Source organism: Corticium candelabrum, chromosome 6 (assembly GCF_963422355.1).
Source record: "Corticium candelabrum chromosome 6, ooCorCand1.1, whole genome shotgun sequence".
Classification (NCBI taxonomy): domain Eukaryota; kingdom Metazoa; phylum Porifera; class Homoscleromorpha; order Homosclerophorida; family Plakinidae; genus Corticium; species Corticium candelabrum.
This window is the reverse complement of record NC_085090.1, coordinates 4,477,999-4,494,802: the sequence shown is the minus strand read 5'-3', so window position 1 is coordinate 4,494,802 and position 16,804 is coordinate 4,477,999.

Below are 16,804 nucleotides of genomic sequence, written 5' to 3'. Positions count from 1 at the left end.
TTTTCATTGAATATATTTAGTTCTCTGTTGCCTTGCCAAGACGTACGACCTTCTGGACAGAAAAGAGGAAGCATTGCAACTTGCAAGCAAAGCGTATGAGATGGTAACCGGGTCGTTGCCGTCTTCACATCCTACTTTGCCGTATTGTAAGTACAACAGTCTCTTGCTATATATACCATTATAAGTAAGATTTTCGGGCAAGATGTGTTGATAACATGCATACAGACACGAGTCATTGTGTTAGCTAATGTGGCCATACGCTTGACGGTCAATATGATTTCGAATCATGTATGATTATGCATTATCTTTTTGCATATCTTTATATGATTTCTACTCACTTTTGTATTACAATCTGTTAAATTAAGGTTTGGATAGTTGATTTTTGTAATGATTATTTCTATTTAACTACCACGCTTACATTAGCGGATATGCGCATTTTATCGCGATTAAATTAGCTGCACCAAGTCAAACAATCCGTAACTGCCCAGTTCTTCTCGTTTTTATTCGCGATGACAACACACCTAACGTATGTATATTTCTATAGTCTGAATTGAACGTCACAATAACAGATTGCGTTAGATTGTGTTTGTAGTCTATAATGCACGTGACACGAAATGCATATGGTGAGATCACGTATGTTACGCGTATGCTTTCACGGCATCCTCTGGGAAATCAAGCGTATTCAGATCACAGTGAGCACCGAATATGTTCATTGCTAATTGAAAGATAACAATGCTGCCATATATTCGTCAACCCACATCCAATTAAGCAACTTTAGCTTTGCAGTAGTTTCATACTTTGGTCTGATCGCATTTTCAACGGTTACGCAGCACTATTGAATGAGCTAACTAGATATCTATATTGATATTGTTGTCAGGGTACTGCATTATTAAGTGCCATAGCTACAACTAAAAATACTTGAGATCGATACAAGTCCGTATGTGCGAGCATCATCATTTAATCGTACACACAATCTACTTTATGACTTTATAGACGGTACAATTAATAAACTGAAAGATGCATTACTTGAATAATAATAATATTCTCATAAGCATAAATAGTGTGTTCGACAACAAAGTCTTCTGTAAAATGTTTTGTAACCAACTGATGCCTTTATCTTGCGATATTACAGATATGAATGCTGTGGGAAACTGCTATCGATCACAAGGAAACTACGATGAAGCCATATCGTTGCACGAGAAAGCTCGAAAATTGCATCTAAAACAAGATTGCTCGCCTGATCGAGATCAGGACGTTGCTATAAGTTAGTTTACATTTCGTTTTTACGTTACCTCAGTGGGATTGTAGCTAATTGTATTTATAATCTAGATTTGTATTTCTTGTCTCGCGACTATAACGAGAAAGGATGTTGGGAAGAAGCCATAAAGATGTGTCTGGAAGCCATAGAAATGCAACGAAAGCGCATCTTTCCAAATCGTACCTTTATTGCTATTGGTAAGATGATATATTCTCAAACTTTGTATTGTATGTTACAAACGTCTGCTTGCAATGTGAATGTGTGTAGGTATGATGCGATTGGGTTCGTATGAAATCAAGACCGCAAGACTAGAAGAGTCTACGACTCACTTGCAAACTGCCTTGTCGTTTTTGCAAGACAAACTACCTACTAGTCAATACACAGCAGATTGTGCGTTGATCTCTTTGCGTCGTTCGTTTCTGTGTCATGTGATTGTATGTGTGCAGGTCACTTTTACCTTGCTACGTTATTCCTTGCCATGAAAGAAACATACCAAGCTTGCCTACATGTAGAGAAATGTGTTGAGATACGAAAAATGGTTTTTCCCGATCGCCACAGAAAGATAAGGGAAGGTGAGCTACGATAATTCAGGGTCGGATCCAGAGCGGGGGTTCAGGGGTTCAACCCCCTCTTTTCCATTAGGCGTGGTTTAATAATTTTATATAATTTCATTAGAAAAGAGAAAATTAGTAATGCTATATGTAACTGCTAACGGTGAACCCTCTCTTTCAAAAATCCCTGAATCCGGCGCTCTACATGTTATACATTCTGTCTTTATTGAACGATTACTCTTAATTTCTATTTTGCTTCTAGCTGAGTGTCTACAACAAGACATTGGAGAGCTGAAAGAAAATACAAGTGCCTGACATGATATTCCTACTTTTCTGATTGTGTATTGCCGTTTGCTTGTGTTCTTGTTAAAATTGATGGGATTAGTTGGCATGGTGCAAGAGAACTCTAAGGATGTCTAGGTAGATTTTGGGATTGCACCTTATCATTATTGTAGCCAACAGTTTATATACTTTTTCACTTTGTAGTTTTAGTGAGAATGATATGTGCACTAAATATAGTCAAACTTGTAATTGACTAATTTTTACGTTTACTTGAGCGATAAAGATCATTATTGGTTTAGACAATTTTTTCTCTAGTAAATAGATTCATGACAATTCATATTACTACATCTTCCAGGAGCATACGTTCGTATCGATGTTTGTTTGTTTAATCGTTTACGCCAAAATATTTACAGAAAGTAGAAATAAGATTGAAATAAATCGTAACTTGCTCAGTAAGATATATTTAGATATATTTTGATATATTGCTATCTAAGTGTTCAAACAAAGTGTCGTAATTGCTCGAGAGGAAAGGACCATTGGAGAGTTGTAATTGGGTACCTAGATGACGAAGCCACGTGACAGGTGAATTGACGGAAGACCGACGTTTTAACTGGATACTGGCACTAGGCGAACTGAGGGAGAGCTGAACGACGTAGAGTAAAGTCCAGGAGATGGTTAGGAGGCGCTGGTGTCGATAGAGCGTAGAGAGGGAAAAGAATCCGCTCAGAAAGAGTTGAGAAGCGCTGCATGGTGTCGGAAGAGCGTAGAGACGAAGTAGAAGACGCATGAAGGCATGTGAACTTTAGGGAGGACCGTGTCATTAGTATTGTATATCATTGATACTCTGTACCTAAACCCTTATTCCTTGAGTTAATCCGACTATCGCTCGTAAGTAACGTTCGTTTCCGGCAAGTCAGTCAACAACCGCCGTTCTTTGTCTTAATTAAATAACTTTTTACGTACAAAAACGTCACAGTTTAAAGGTTCAGGCGGGAAGATAACTGAGTGTACAAAGGGAGTGCGTCTAGTCGGAGAGTATGGATCGAATAATTGATCAAGTCAAGGACAAAGATAGGCTTAGAACGAAGAGCGACCGCTGAAAGGGCTAGAGTTAGAAAGAGGTAAGATGAAACGTGACAGGCTCGTAGTCAGAGGGAGGTTGAGGGGTGTGATTGAATCCTCAGCATCCTCAATTGACGTCATTCTATAAGTCTTTACCAAAAACCTGTTTTACATCTATCGAGAGACCCACATCTTCGCATTAATGGCGCTTTTGGAAACTCTTGCTGACCTGTGTAGCTGTTGAGATAAATCGTTTTGCTAACGCACTTGTACCAGAAGACATTCTGAACCAGCGCACGACGTCTACCTCGGATATCTGCAATCATTTCTGTTCACCAATTTGGTCCTAGCGCAGCAGCGGATTAGGTCCGTCGGGGATTTGATCATGATCCGAGTGTAACGTTCGCTTGTATTTCTCAAAAGCCAAAATATAATCGCAGCTTTAGTCTGCTTGTCGGTTTGTCAAATAGGCAAGTGTAGAGTACTTCTATAGACAAAATCATGACCATTTATTGCAATTTCATACACTGCATGGTAACGTAATATAGGAACAAATTCATGAGACCAATCGGGTTCGAAGATAACCAAGCTATACTTGAAGGTCAGGCATATATAAGCAAAGTGTACGCAGTAGAAAAAATTAGCAGCAGTCTGCGTAGTTGTCATCAAATGTCTTTCAAATCTACACAATAATTTTATGTCATAACGAGGTTTCTAATTGTAGAAATTTTAACTTTAATTAATAGAGTAATATACACACTTTTATGCTCTATTGTGAGATGCGGTCCAACCCCCTTAGTGAACTGCTATCTACGTGCCTTCGCTAATTACAGAGAGAAGTATATGATATAAAGTTGAACGAATCGGAGACCGACCTGTTTTCGTCAACAGTACGGGTGTCTGAGAATTAATAAGGTCGATCTCGACGAAGTCATGATATGCGCTGCAGAAAGTTGTCCTAGGGAAGTCGTCAGTTAATGTCGAGAATTGGAAGCTACGTATCTCGACCTAGGTATGTTGTGGGCTGTAGATGGTCAGGAAAATATCAAGCGCCTGTATCGTAATTGAGGTGTCACCAATTTCGAGCGATCCTTATCCTGGGTAGCAGAAGGTGGTGATAAAGATATATTACAACTATGTCGCGAATGGAGGCTATCGACGTCGTCAAGGCTATGGTGCGTGCTGCATGTAAGAGTCACGAATCCATAGTTCACCTGTGTCGCGATTAGTGTGCGCACGAGACCGACCGGGCTATGACGTATGCCGTAGAGGAAGGCCATGAATCTACCGTAAAACTATGTCTTGATTTGAGAACCACCGACGTCGAGCTCACTATAGTGAGTGTATGCTGCAAACAAATTTTAAGCATTTATATTGCGCGTGTGTCACGATTTGGGTGTTGAAGCATTCAATGCCGTCATATCTCACGCCGCCAGGTATGTTTGCATTAGGATCGTGATTTTATGTTGTAGATGTGGCGCAACCTACCTCGAATGGGCTATGACAGGTTCCGACGTGGGGAATTATGAAAACATCGTGCAATTGTGTGTCATCTGGCCCTACATTGATTCAGATTGAGCAGACACACCCACACTATTACCAACATTCTTAATCGGAATAAAAACCGAAAGAGGACACTGCACGGGGTACGTGCCCCTCAACTTTTTCAGCTGCTTGATATTTGAAGGAGAACAGACGTGAAGGTGACATGACATACACTCTAGTAGACTCGACCCAGTCTCTCTACGCGGGGGATTGACAATGCGGGGAACAACAAGGGCGCGGAGAGAAGTACTGCAAGAGAGTCAATGACTTGCTAGCTACCTTATTAGACAGAGGACTCTTCCCGCCTTGTCGATTGTAACGCGCGCTAACACTCAAAACAAAGGTTATCTCGCGCAGCCAAACCCATTTCCGCTGCGTCTTACTCTCTGGCAACGCGAGACTACTCAATCTATAATGTAGGGTAGATGAATTAGACTCGTGATTAGTCTCACATAGGCGTAAGACGCGGTTCGGCTGGTCTGTCCAGATGCTCAATGGCATCAACTTCCGTTTTACGGGTATAGGCGATCAAATTACATATACGTGATGGTGGCATCACATCGTGCAGCCAGATCATTACTTTCCATACTTTGAAGTACTGAACTGCGAGGCTAACAGACCCAGATATAATGTTGATCTACCCATCTAATAGCGCGCGCAACGTTGCCCCACCGATTAGCGCGCGTTTGGCCGGACGAGTCACGTTTTGCTTCCTCCGCTCCTGTATCACGTTTAATTTTCGTTTTTAGCAGATGAAATCATCCCTAACAATTTTTTATCCGGGAACAACCTTAATAAATTAATTAAAATGAACCTGCTGGTTACGACTTTGGTAATTACCAACCATAGATATAAACTATTTTACTAAAACCTGATAGCTTTATCAATCTATCAACTGCTACTGAAGCTGCAGCAGTTCTTGACGAAGTCACAGCTGAAGCAAAATAATTCCAACAAATCTATTTGCGCAGCCCAGCAATGTAAGTGCAAGGCGTGTTTAAATCAATTTAGAAGGCGTGTACGTGATGCCTATTTTCGGTCGACAACCACAGTGGTTTCAGGTCAGTCACCATCCAACCGTCTCTTCACCAGTGCAATCACGTCACTCTCTCTTTCTCTCGTCCCATCATGTTCAAAAATGTCAGAAATAGTGCTCTAACGCACAAATACTCGGCTGGAGGCAAGGCCCCATTACCATGCACATGACACTTACATCATTCCTATCCAAGTCTCATTGCGTTGTTCGCCAACTCGTCGACTACTCGTTCGTCTTCTACCTCTACACCGCGTTTCTTTAGTCTGGAACGTCAGCCACGTCGTTCTCCTCGACCGGAATTGACGAATGCCAGGTTCGAAAGCGACAGCGCGGCTCTGAGGTTAATATCGTGTGTTTGTTGCTTTGATGCAGTGCGGGAGCAAGAAAGCAAACGTTCTTATGCGTAAGACCAGCTTCCGGTAGTCTGAGGTCGACTGTTCGTCGCATATGGCTAGATGTGTTGTATTCCTAGTTCTTGCGCCATATTTGCGCTTCAAACGTCTAGTAGCCAAGTAATCTGACATTCCTCGAGGTGTCGTGAATTGTCAGCTCAGGAATGACATTGTGGGCTGTCTTATTTGATTGTTTGTCTTTTTAGTGCAAGCTATGTAACACCTCTGGTGTCGTGTACTCGACACCCGCGTAGAGCGACTGCTCAAAGTCGTTGCGTGGCGAGACATCGTCGCGAGGCGAATGGGAAAGACTCACATACGCCGACGCTCATTGATGTGATAATCATACGGAATGATGCGTGGAGATGTTGGCAAAAAGAGGGAGAGATCGTGAGTGTGGGCGGAAGGATAGTGTGGCGTTTCGATGAGATAATGAACGCGTGATAATACGAGATAGCATTTCTTGTAAGGCGTGAACGACGACCAAGATGACGTCCTTTTGAAGGAGTGTTTTTATCACCTATTACTCGGCATTTTAGGAAATTGCAGATTTGGGGTGTCTAGATTCAGTGTAGAATTGCATGAGATATAATTTTTTCTTATTTTAGCCTGTCTTCTTATTGTTATCTCTTGTCCGTTTTGATGAATGGTTGTGAAATGCTAGACACATGATTGCATGGTCAATGAGTGACATGCATCTGTACTCACATGACCATGAATGTATCTATTGAAAGAGATCATTCCTTAGTACACAATTATTGTCACTGATTGTTTATTAGGCAGTGTCTTCTCCATGTACCACTGATCAGACTCTGGTCTTCACTACTAGTATTGTATAACTATGCACGATACATTACAAGCATGAAGCAAGGCTAGGGGGTGTTTGTGATCACTAAACCCTGTGGTTTTCAGACTGCAGAAGTAGATAGCGTTCAATACTGCACATTTATAGATGACTGGAAACGTTTGATTGAGCAAAATATCTCACCCCTCTTTGTTTGTCTATCCTAATTTGTACTGAAATACCTACATGCAATAAATCTTCACCAATTACTGTTTCTAAGTTTGGTATTGATATTTATCAAGCCCAACTGATGAAATACAGTAAGACTGTCTCAGAATCACCTCATCTATCAAGAGCTGTAAGTATCCATAAGTGGTGTACTGATTTTCTTGTCTATTTCGATGCTTGATGGTATTATTCCTGCACTAAAATAGTCAAGCTATCTAAGACAGTATGGATTCAGTCTAGGCAGTGAGGTCGTCGTGATGCATACTTAGTATCATGTTATACATGCAGCTGTAATAGACACTTGAAATTTACATAAATGTTTACTCTAATCCAGTGCACTGTAGAGTATTCTCCTTGACATATTGCAGTTTGCACAACAGTTTAGGTTAGACCATGGTGTGTTGGTGGTGTGGGTGTTAGCTCTGTTCTGTTGCCTTTGTACTTCCATCTGACGCCTATTCATGGTCATGTGCAGCTAGATGGAGGAAGAAGTGCTGCAGTCTATGATACTTTTGAGGGTTGTGTGTGGGCGATGTAGAGAGCTGGTGTCAAATATGATGTGATATTAAGGATCTGTCGCATGTCCTCTGCTCAGTTGTCATGGAGTCTTCATTTAGGCTGTGTTAGTGCAGGGTGCAAGCAGGTCCTTGCAGTTTATGCAGAATGTGGTACTTGGAATTGTAAGGTTTCGATTATGGTTATGGCCTATGCCCATGTACCTCCAGTGTTAGTTCACTGCATTTCTAATCTTTTCTTTTCAACTCCAATTCTTTTTACTGTAGGTCTACCTTAATTAATTTTTTAACGAGTGTGTGTATTTCCATTTCACCTTGGACCTGTGACAAGATTATGAAAATTGGTTCAGCCAGACATGTAGTTGTCAGGATTTATTCATAGAGAGAATTCTCTGACAACATTTCACTTGTTAAGAATTCTCAGCAAGCGTCAGTCTGACACCTTTGTTTATTCACTGTGGCTACAGAGCTGGCAACAGCACCTGTATACGCAGACTTTGCAGTGCCGGCAGCCACATGACATATTGTTGTAGCTCTGTGCAGCACCTAGCAAGCCGATTGGTTTATATTCTACTACTAATGATTTTTGAGTAATAACCTTTTTGAAAATTTTTGCCTTCGAAAAATAATAGCATAACAGAAATAGAATTTGGTATTTCAAATTGTCAGTCGTCAGGGCTCTTGGTTTTTGTACTTGCGTATGAAACTTTATAATATCGCTGCTGGACGGAAGTGTGCATCTCAAGATGTCAACTCATTGAAAAGGCAAGAAACTGAAATCCCATTACCACTTTCCGTGCGATATACTGTTTTTGTGGAGATGCAATTAGTAGAAACTTTAAATTTGTTGCAACAGTATTGTGCTGAGTGTCGTTGAGCGATCTGTCGATCTTTCCAGAGGACGAAGAAAATTCGTATGTCAGGTTGAACAGCCGAAAAAGTCTACAACACCCTGCCTTTCACTGCTTGGATTATTAACAACTGCTTCCATGCACATGCACACACACACCGCCCACCCGATCAACAACCACGTCTATGAATAGTGAAATGAGATCAACAAAAGTAGTACAAGAGGAAGTCAAGATCAAGAGAGGCTTGTACTTTTTGCAACTGTGTTTGGACCGGTTGAAGAAGATAATGGAATCAGTTTGAAAAATGTCTATATACTGTTCCACTACCTTATTGGCATTGCCAACCAGAGTTTAGAGTCGAGAAAAATTTGTAGTGACAGTAGCATCAGCTGCTATACTGTCTAGGATCGGTGGAAGAAGTGTTTAGCAGCCGGTATTACAGATAGTTTGTATAGAGGACGCGATACTGCAAATAATATTTTTCGTTATCCAAAGCACTAGACTTTATTTTCATTACTTGTGATGCACAGTAGTCTGAGTTTGAGGTGACTCCACGTTTTGAGTACCTGGTGCCGTTGCCAGCATTGTAGCCACTCACTCCTTGATTCCTCTGTCATCGAGGTCTACATCAGCAGCCATTTTGATGGCAAAGTCAAACTTTTATATTCCACTACTAGATCACCTTGGTGCACTGTGTATGAAAGTTTCGTGTCAATTAAATAGTTTTCCATGAATTGAAGTGGTATAGTCTTGGTCGTCATCTAAAGCACTATTCACAGTAAGAAGCTAGCGCGAGCATCCTGCGAGCGTTAACGTCTCACTGTGTACATGTCAGAGTTCGTGACGCGCACACGACGCTCGCCTAGCGTCCACGACGGTCGAATAGAAAAAATTTCTAGTTGAGCGTCCTATCCAGAAGTATCCCAGCGTCTGATGAAATTAGGTGCTCATTGTCAATCGAATGTCAGTCAAAGCAACTGAAAGTATCCGGGATATTCTAGTCGTTCACATGGGTTTGATGGAAGTTTTCACTGAGTGCGTGAGTAGTATTCTTCTGCCTTTGGCAAGTGCAGTCAAAGGACTGCAAAGACCTACTGTGAAAGAAAAAGCTTGAAACTATGGCGCAACGGCATAAATAGTAAAACGTAGTAGTCCATGTGTTTTTGCGCGCACACACTTGGCTACTTTGTAACGCCAGACCACTGTCACATTGCTCTTTGTGCGATGAACGCTCGTCAGACGCAATACTTGGTGAATCTGTGCCAGCGTCTTACCGTGAACTGGGCGTAAGGCACAATTATTGAAAACAACGTATACAGTCCGCGTCAAACTATTGACACTTTCCAGTTTACTTGTACTATTTCTAGAAAGTCTTCTTGTTTTGCTATTTACTAAGAAACCCGCACCAAATTTTGCTCAAACAGCTAAAGTATTCACAAAGTCTATTCCATAGTCTTCGCACCCGCCTATAGAAACCTTTTCCATTGCTAAAATGAGTCGTGAAAGACAACGCCGCGATATTCTGTTATTACAGCGCTTCTGTAGCAAGAAGCCATCCAAGATCTGTCAACTTCTAACTGTTTCTCGCTGTACTGTGTACCGAAGCCTCAAGAGATTGAACACTGGAGAAGGAATAGAACGCACTGCTTTCGGTGGAAGACCAAGAAAACTAGCAGAAAACCAGCGAACAGCACTAATGAACATGACACAACATGGAACAACAAAGTCAGCAAACAAACTTGCCTATCAGCTGGCAGCGCAGGAAGGAGTTGACGTCAGTTCTTCAACCATCAGAAGAAAACTTCATGATGCAGGCTATCGGTACACTTTACTTAGAAAAATTCCACTCAAAAAAGAGACGTGTAGACTGGTGCTCTGACCATGCAGCTGATGACTGGAGCAAAACAATTTTCACAGATGATACCACTTTTCAGCTGTACCGCAATACCGTTCTTGTTTGGGTTCTAGCAGCTGTTGAACAAGTCGATCCGCTTTCTCGTCATGGTCTCAAAATCTACGCAAAGGGTAAGATAGGATCGCGCGTAACGACTGTTTTGAAAACGTTCAAAATAGAAAATTGATAGCTGCCATTTTATCGACATTCTGGCACAGTGTCTTTTTGAATCGGCTGATACACTTTATCCAGACGGATGGCGTCTTCAACTTGACAATGATCGTACGCATTCAACTTGTCAATCTCGGCGGTAGCTGCAAGACAATCGATTCTCGATTCTCGGTTCTCGATTGGCCCACTAACTCACCAGATCTTGCGTCAATAGTAAACCTCTGGGCGATCATTAAACGGCGTGTTGACCTTCGTAGGCCTTAAAACGGGAACAAACTCGAAGACGCAATGCAGGCGAAGGGCAGTTGCTCACGACTTGTGATCTGTCGCCATACGTCGAACGCTTGTCGAGCCGAATGCGCCTTTCAGTAGATAGCGGAGTAATGCTATCAAAAAATGAAAGGATGACACCAGCTACTGATGCGCACTTACGTGTTTCCAAAAGATTAGCAAACCTACGAGCATGCAAAATATTTCTCTTCTAGCTAGAAAACCTACTAACGCAAATACGAATGCGTTTCTGCTCACGTTACCCATCGCCACGTCTTTAAGCGTAAATGTGTCAAGATTTTTGACACGGACTGTACGTAATGGAAACATCGCCTATGAAAGCATCAGATTAGTAACAAATAGTAGTTACAAGAACACATTGAACACAAAGTTTATTAAACTATTGACTTTTACAAATTCAAAAGATATAATTGAAAGCAGGAGCAATGTGGTCAAAGCGAGATCAACATACAAGGTTAAATACCATGCTCGTAATGAGTTAGAGAGAACGAACATTGAAAAGCAAATTGTACTCACATGATAGTTAACAATATAAATTTTTAAGCGAAGGTCCTCCAGTTAACTAGATAAACCACACTGTTGAGGAGCATGAATTAAAATCTCGTAACATGTTCAACATTACAGGTAAGTAGGAGTTCATTTTTGATAAATCAGTATCTCTTATAGTAGGCATTGCAGATATCCTTTTATAAATGTGTTTGAGACCTTGAAAAAGAGAAATAGATTTGCAAGGTAGGTTAGGCTACGATACTAAAAAATTTAGCGTGTTTTCTAAGACATTTTGCCAAATGTTGGAGGACATTCGTTGATGGTCATTTTTAAGTAACAAACCTGCACGTAAAGCCTAAAGTTGAAAACTTCATGTTTTACATTTCAGCTCTTATCAGTCTTGGTAAATGCTTCAAAGTAAGCGGAAATCTTGAAAAGAGTTTAAATTTACTAGAGGAGGCAGTTACTATCAGACGGTCTTGCTACTCCCCTATTCATCCCAAATTGGCATCTGCTATGAAATAATAAGTAATCAATGATAGAAATACATAATTTTATTATCATCGAATATGTTTAGCTTTCAGTTACGTATAGAAGACGTACGACCTTCTGGACAGAAAAGAGGAAGCATTGCAACTCACAATCAAAGCGTATGAGATAGCTACAGTGCCGTTGCTGCCATCACATCCTACTTGGCCGTATTGAGTAAGTACAACATTCTCTTGCTATACTATTATATGTTAGATTTTCGGGCAAGATGTGTTGATAACATGCATAAGGACACAACTCATTGTGTTAGTTGTTGCCACAAGCTTGACAGTCAATATGCTTTCTAATCATGTATTATTTTGTTTGCGTTATCTTTTGCATATCGTACAATAATTTCCATCTTCCTGTGTATTGCAAATTGTTAAATTAAGGCTTAGATAGTTGATATTTGTAATGATTATTTCTATTTAACTACTACGCTTACGTTAGCATATATGTGCATTTATTCGCCATTAAATCAACTGCACCAATTTAAACATTCTCCAACTGCCACGTTCTTGACGTTCCTTTTTGCACTGACAACACAACTAACGTAAGTGTCTTTCTATAGGCTGAATTGGACGTTACAGTAACAGATGAAGTTAGACAGTGTTTTTAGTCTAGTATGAGTGTGAGACGAAATGCATATGGTGAGATCACGCATGTTACGCGTATGCTGTCACGGCATCTTCTGGGAAATCAGGCGTATTGAGATCACAGTGAGCACCGAATACGTGCATTGTAATTTTAAAGATAACAATGCTCCTATATAGTCGTCAACCCACATCTAATTAAGCAGCTTTAGTTTTGCAGTAGTTTCAAACTTCGGTTACACAGCATTATAGAAAGAGCTAACTAGCGATTTCTGTTGTTTTGTTGTCATGGTACTGCGTCATATTACGTACCATTACCACAACTAAATAATTCTTGAGGTCAGCACAAGTCCGTGTGTGCGAGTATGATTTTTTAATCGTATACACCATCTACTTTATTTCTTTATAGACGGTACACTTGATGAACTGTAAAATGCATTACTTGGTTAATAATTATTTTCTCGCAATCATTAAATAAAGCTTTCGACAACAAAGTCTTCTGTAAAATGTTTTGTAACCAACTATTCCCTGCATCCTCCGATGTTATAGATAGTGAAGTCGTGGGAAACTGCTTTCGATCACGAGGAAACTACGATGAAGCCATATCTTGGCATGAGAATGCTCGGCAATTTCATCTAAAGCAAGACTGTTTGCCTGATCGAGACGATGACGTTGCGATAAGTTCGTTAAAATTTGGGTTTCATGTTAACCCGGTTGTATTGTAGCTAATTGTATTTATAATCTAGATTTGTATTTCTTGTCTGTCGACTATGATGAGAAAGAATGTTGGAAAGAATCCATAAAGCTGTGCCTGGAAGCATAGAAATGGAACGAAAGCGCATCTTTCCAAATCGTACCTTTATTGCTTTCGCAAGATGATATATTCTCAAACTTTGTATTGTATGTTACAAATGTCTGCTTGCAATGTCAGTGTGTGTAGCTATGATGCGATTAGGTTCGTATGAAATCAAGACCGCAAGACTAGAAGAGTCTATGACTCATTTGCAAACTGCCTTGTCGTTTTTGCAAGACATACTACCTACTAGTACTTACAGAGCAGATTGTGCGTTGATCCCTTTTCCACGTTCGTTTTCTGTGTCGATCTGATTGTATGTGTGCAGATTACTTTTACCTTGCTACGTTATTCCTTGCCAAAAAAGAAGCATACCAAGCCAGGCTACATGCAGAGAAATGTCTTGAGATACGAAAGACGATTTATCCAGTTGGTCACAGAAATATCAGGAAAGGTGAGGAACAAGAATACATTAAGTCTTCATTGAACGATCACACTTTATTTCTATTTTTCTAGGAGATTGTCGAAAACAAGTCATTAGAGAGCTGATTAAAACTGCTAGTGACTGACATAATATTAGTACTTTGCTGATTGTGTGTTGCCGTTTGCTTGTGTTCTTTTTAAAATTAATGGGATTGATTTGTATGGTGCACACGAACTACAGTAATGTCTAGATAGTATTAGAAATTGCGTCTTATCGAAGCTAACAGTTTTCAAACTTTTACAATTTGTTGTTTTAGTGAGAATAATGTATGTACTAAATATAACAACAATGGTAAATGAGGAGATCCACGAAGCCTGTTTACGTTAGCGATAAAATCGTTATTGGTTAGATAGTTTGTTCTCTAGTGAATTGATGTATACCAATTCATATTACTACATCTTCCAGAAGCATATATCAAGAGTGTAGAAACAAGTATAAATACTGTCTTGTTAACTGCAAACTAATTGTAAAAATTTATCGTCGTCACATTGCATTAGATACCATGTTTGAAGTACTAAATCGCTGTAGATAGATGGACACATTGGTGAAAATATAGCTCTAGACCAACAGTAGACTAAAAATTACACAATGCAATCTACTCAGGAACACCTCCATTTCAAATCGCTTGACCGAGACATACTGACGGTTTCTTACTTTTCACGTAGAACTAACTCTTCGAATCCCCTCTTCGATATCAGGGAGTCAAAACAGCGAGTATACATTGTACATGCATGAAAATATATTCTCACAAAATATCTTTGTGTGTTACTTGAAGATTGCAAAGAACTGCTGCAGCGGCAAAGATGAGGATTAAAGAATCCGCTTCTGGTACCCACCAGTCGGTTGCGTAGATAAGAACAAACATTTCCGTTTGGAATAATTAGATTGAGTTGTGCTAGAAACAATTTTTATAAGAAGAAAGCGATAACGTTATAAGATTGTTGTCTTTCAAAAGGTAACAAGATCAATTACGAGACAAACAAGAGGCCGTACTGAAGTAACTGTTCTAATAATTAGTGACCATAATCTTCGTTACTTCCTAATTTGCTTTGCATCTGATCTGTTAACGCCACAGTAAGGACATCATATAGAACAGCAGTCACAACTCAAACAAAATACTGTATTACATCCTGGTCCTAGCTGTGGTGTTTATGAAATAGTCCGACGTGATGACCACGATCCACTCAAGGTCTGTTGTGACATGAAGAAGAACGGTGGAGGATGGACTGCAATACAAAGAATATAAGACGAATCAGAAAGTAGTAATTGGCGAATCCGCGAGCAAAAACAGTGGCCCAGGGCGTGACTAACATGAGCGTTGGAATTCATTCGAAATCGCTACCAAACGACAACGTGCGCTATTTGCAGCGACGTCATATGTGTCTTACGTCATAGAACTATCGCATGATGAGGTGTTATAAATAAATTTTCATGTATCCGTGATCACGTGCTAGCTCAAAATTTGAGGCATGCGCATGAAATCCAGAGACGGTAAAACTTCCCGTAAATTACGAAAGGGTAGTATATGTAATCGCTATTGCCTTGTAAAGCGTGTTCAGCATAAAGAGCCATTTCGACTGCAAAGCAGATTACAAGAAAGACCCGTGCACATGCTCAACGATGCGCCAAGCGATGGCTCTGACGAAAATGTAGATTAACATAAGGATGATAAACAGCGGCCGTTACTGAGACTTCGAGGACACGGACACTAGTTAAGAGTTATTAGATAAATTCTTATCATTTAATTTTCACTATACGATTTTGCGTAACTAGTCTATTGCCATTGTTTAAGTAAATTTTGCCGTTTCTATTCACTGTCGTAGTCGTATTGGAAGAGAGTCGCGTGTGAGCATGCTTCTCCGTATGGGCTGAACCTCCTCACGTACTTACCACTAGGTGTAGTTGAATACTACAGTATCCGCTGTTTTGATACATTTGGCAATAAGATGTTTGCGAGCATTAGTTAATATTAATTATAGGAATAGTAGGAATACAACATGAGATGATTAAATATTTACTAACTCTTCTGTTTTCTCAACAATAATCAAGAGAGCGGCAACTCCGATACTTTAATAATCAGAAAACTCTTGGTGTCACATTATGACACGGGATAAACAGTGGTCATTGCTGAGATTTCGCTGACACGGACTTTAGGTACGAGTTACATTTAAGGTTAATTCAACACCTAATTGCTTCGTTACATTGTATCATTAATTAATATACACAACTAATTACACGGCCTTAGATAGAGTTATCACGGCCTCCTGTCTCTTCTTTTCCGTCTCTGACTCTAGCGCCTCCTAACTCTCTCCTAGACTTGACTTTATGTCATTTAAGTCTCTCGCTTATTCGTCAAGTGCCGGTCTCAAGTCAATACATCCGTCTATTCGTTAGTCAATAGTTCCATCCATCTCGAATGATTTGTGACTGATGCCTTTCTTGGGTAGAAATTGCAAAGCAATTTTGTCCAACAAATTATACGAAGCATAAAATACATTATAAAACTCAAAAAGTCGGTTCCTCTATTCTCTTTGCTATTTAGCACCTTAATCGTAAATTGTTGATTTTGCAGAAATGCGTCCATCTCTTGACTCTGTCGTTTAAGAATGTTGTCTTCTGAAGGAATCATGAACTATTTCAAGTGCAAATCTCCAAAGGCAGGGAAATGTTGGTGCCACCGGTTGCTGCCACTGGCAGTCTATCCTCCAGCGACATAGCAGTCGACTACGGAGAAGTGGAAGCAACGGAAGAACGAGAGAATGAAGAAAGACATAGCCATAGTAAGAATCATTACCACTGCTACTGCAGCAAGGAGCGAGCTGACATGGGAAGTTGTGCAGGACAAAATGGACCACCATGGGCATCGCGCCATTACACAAAAGTGATGGGACATCCTTTTCCAGAAGCAACGGTACAGAAATTTGTGATAAGTACAAGCAAATGTTGGAAGTACGTCGAAAGCATCACGATTTAATATTTCTCATATTTCTCTTCGGGAAGAAGTAGGTGGAGATTGTCTGGCTAGGCGAAACTGGAGCTGTTTAGCTACAGCGTTGG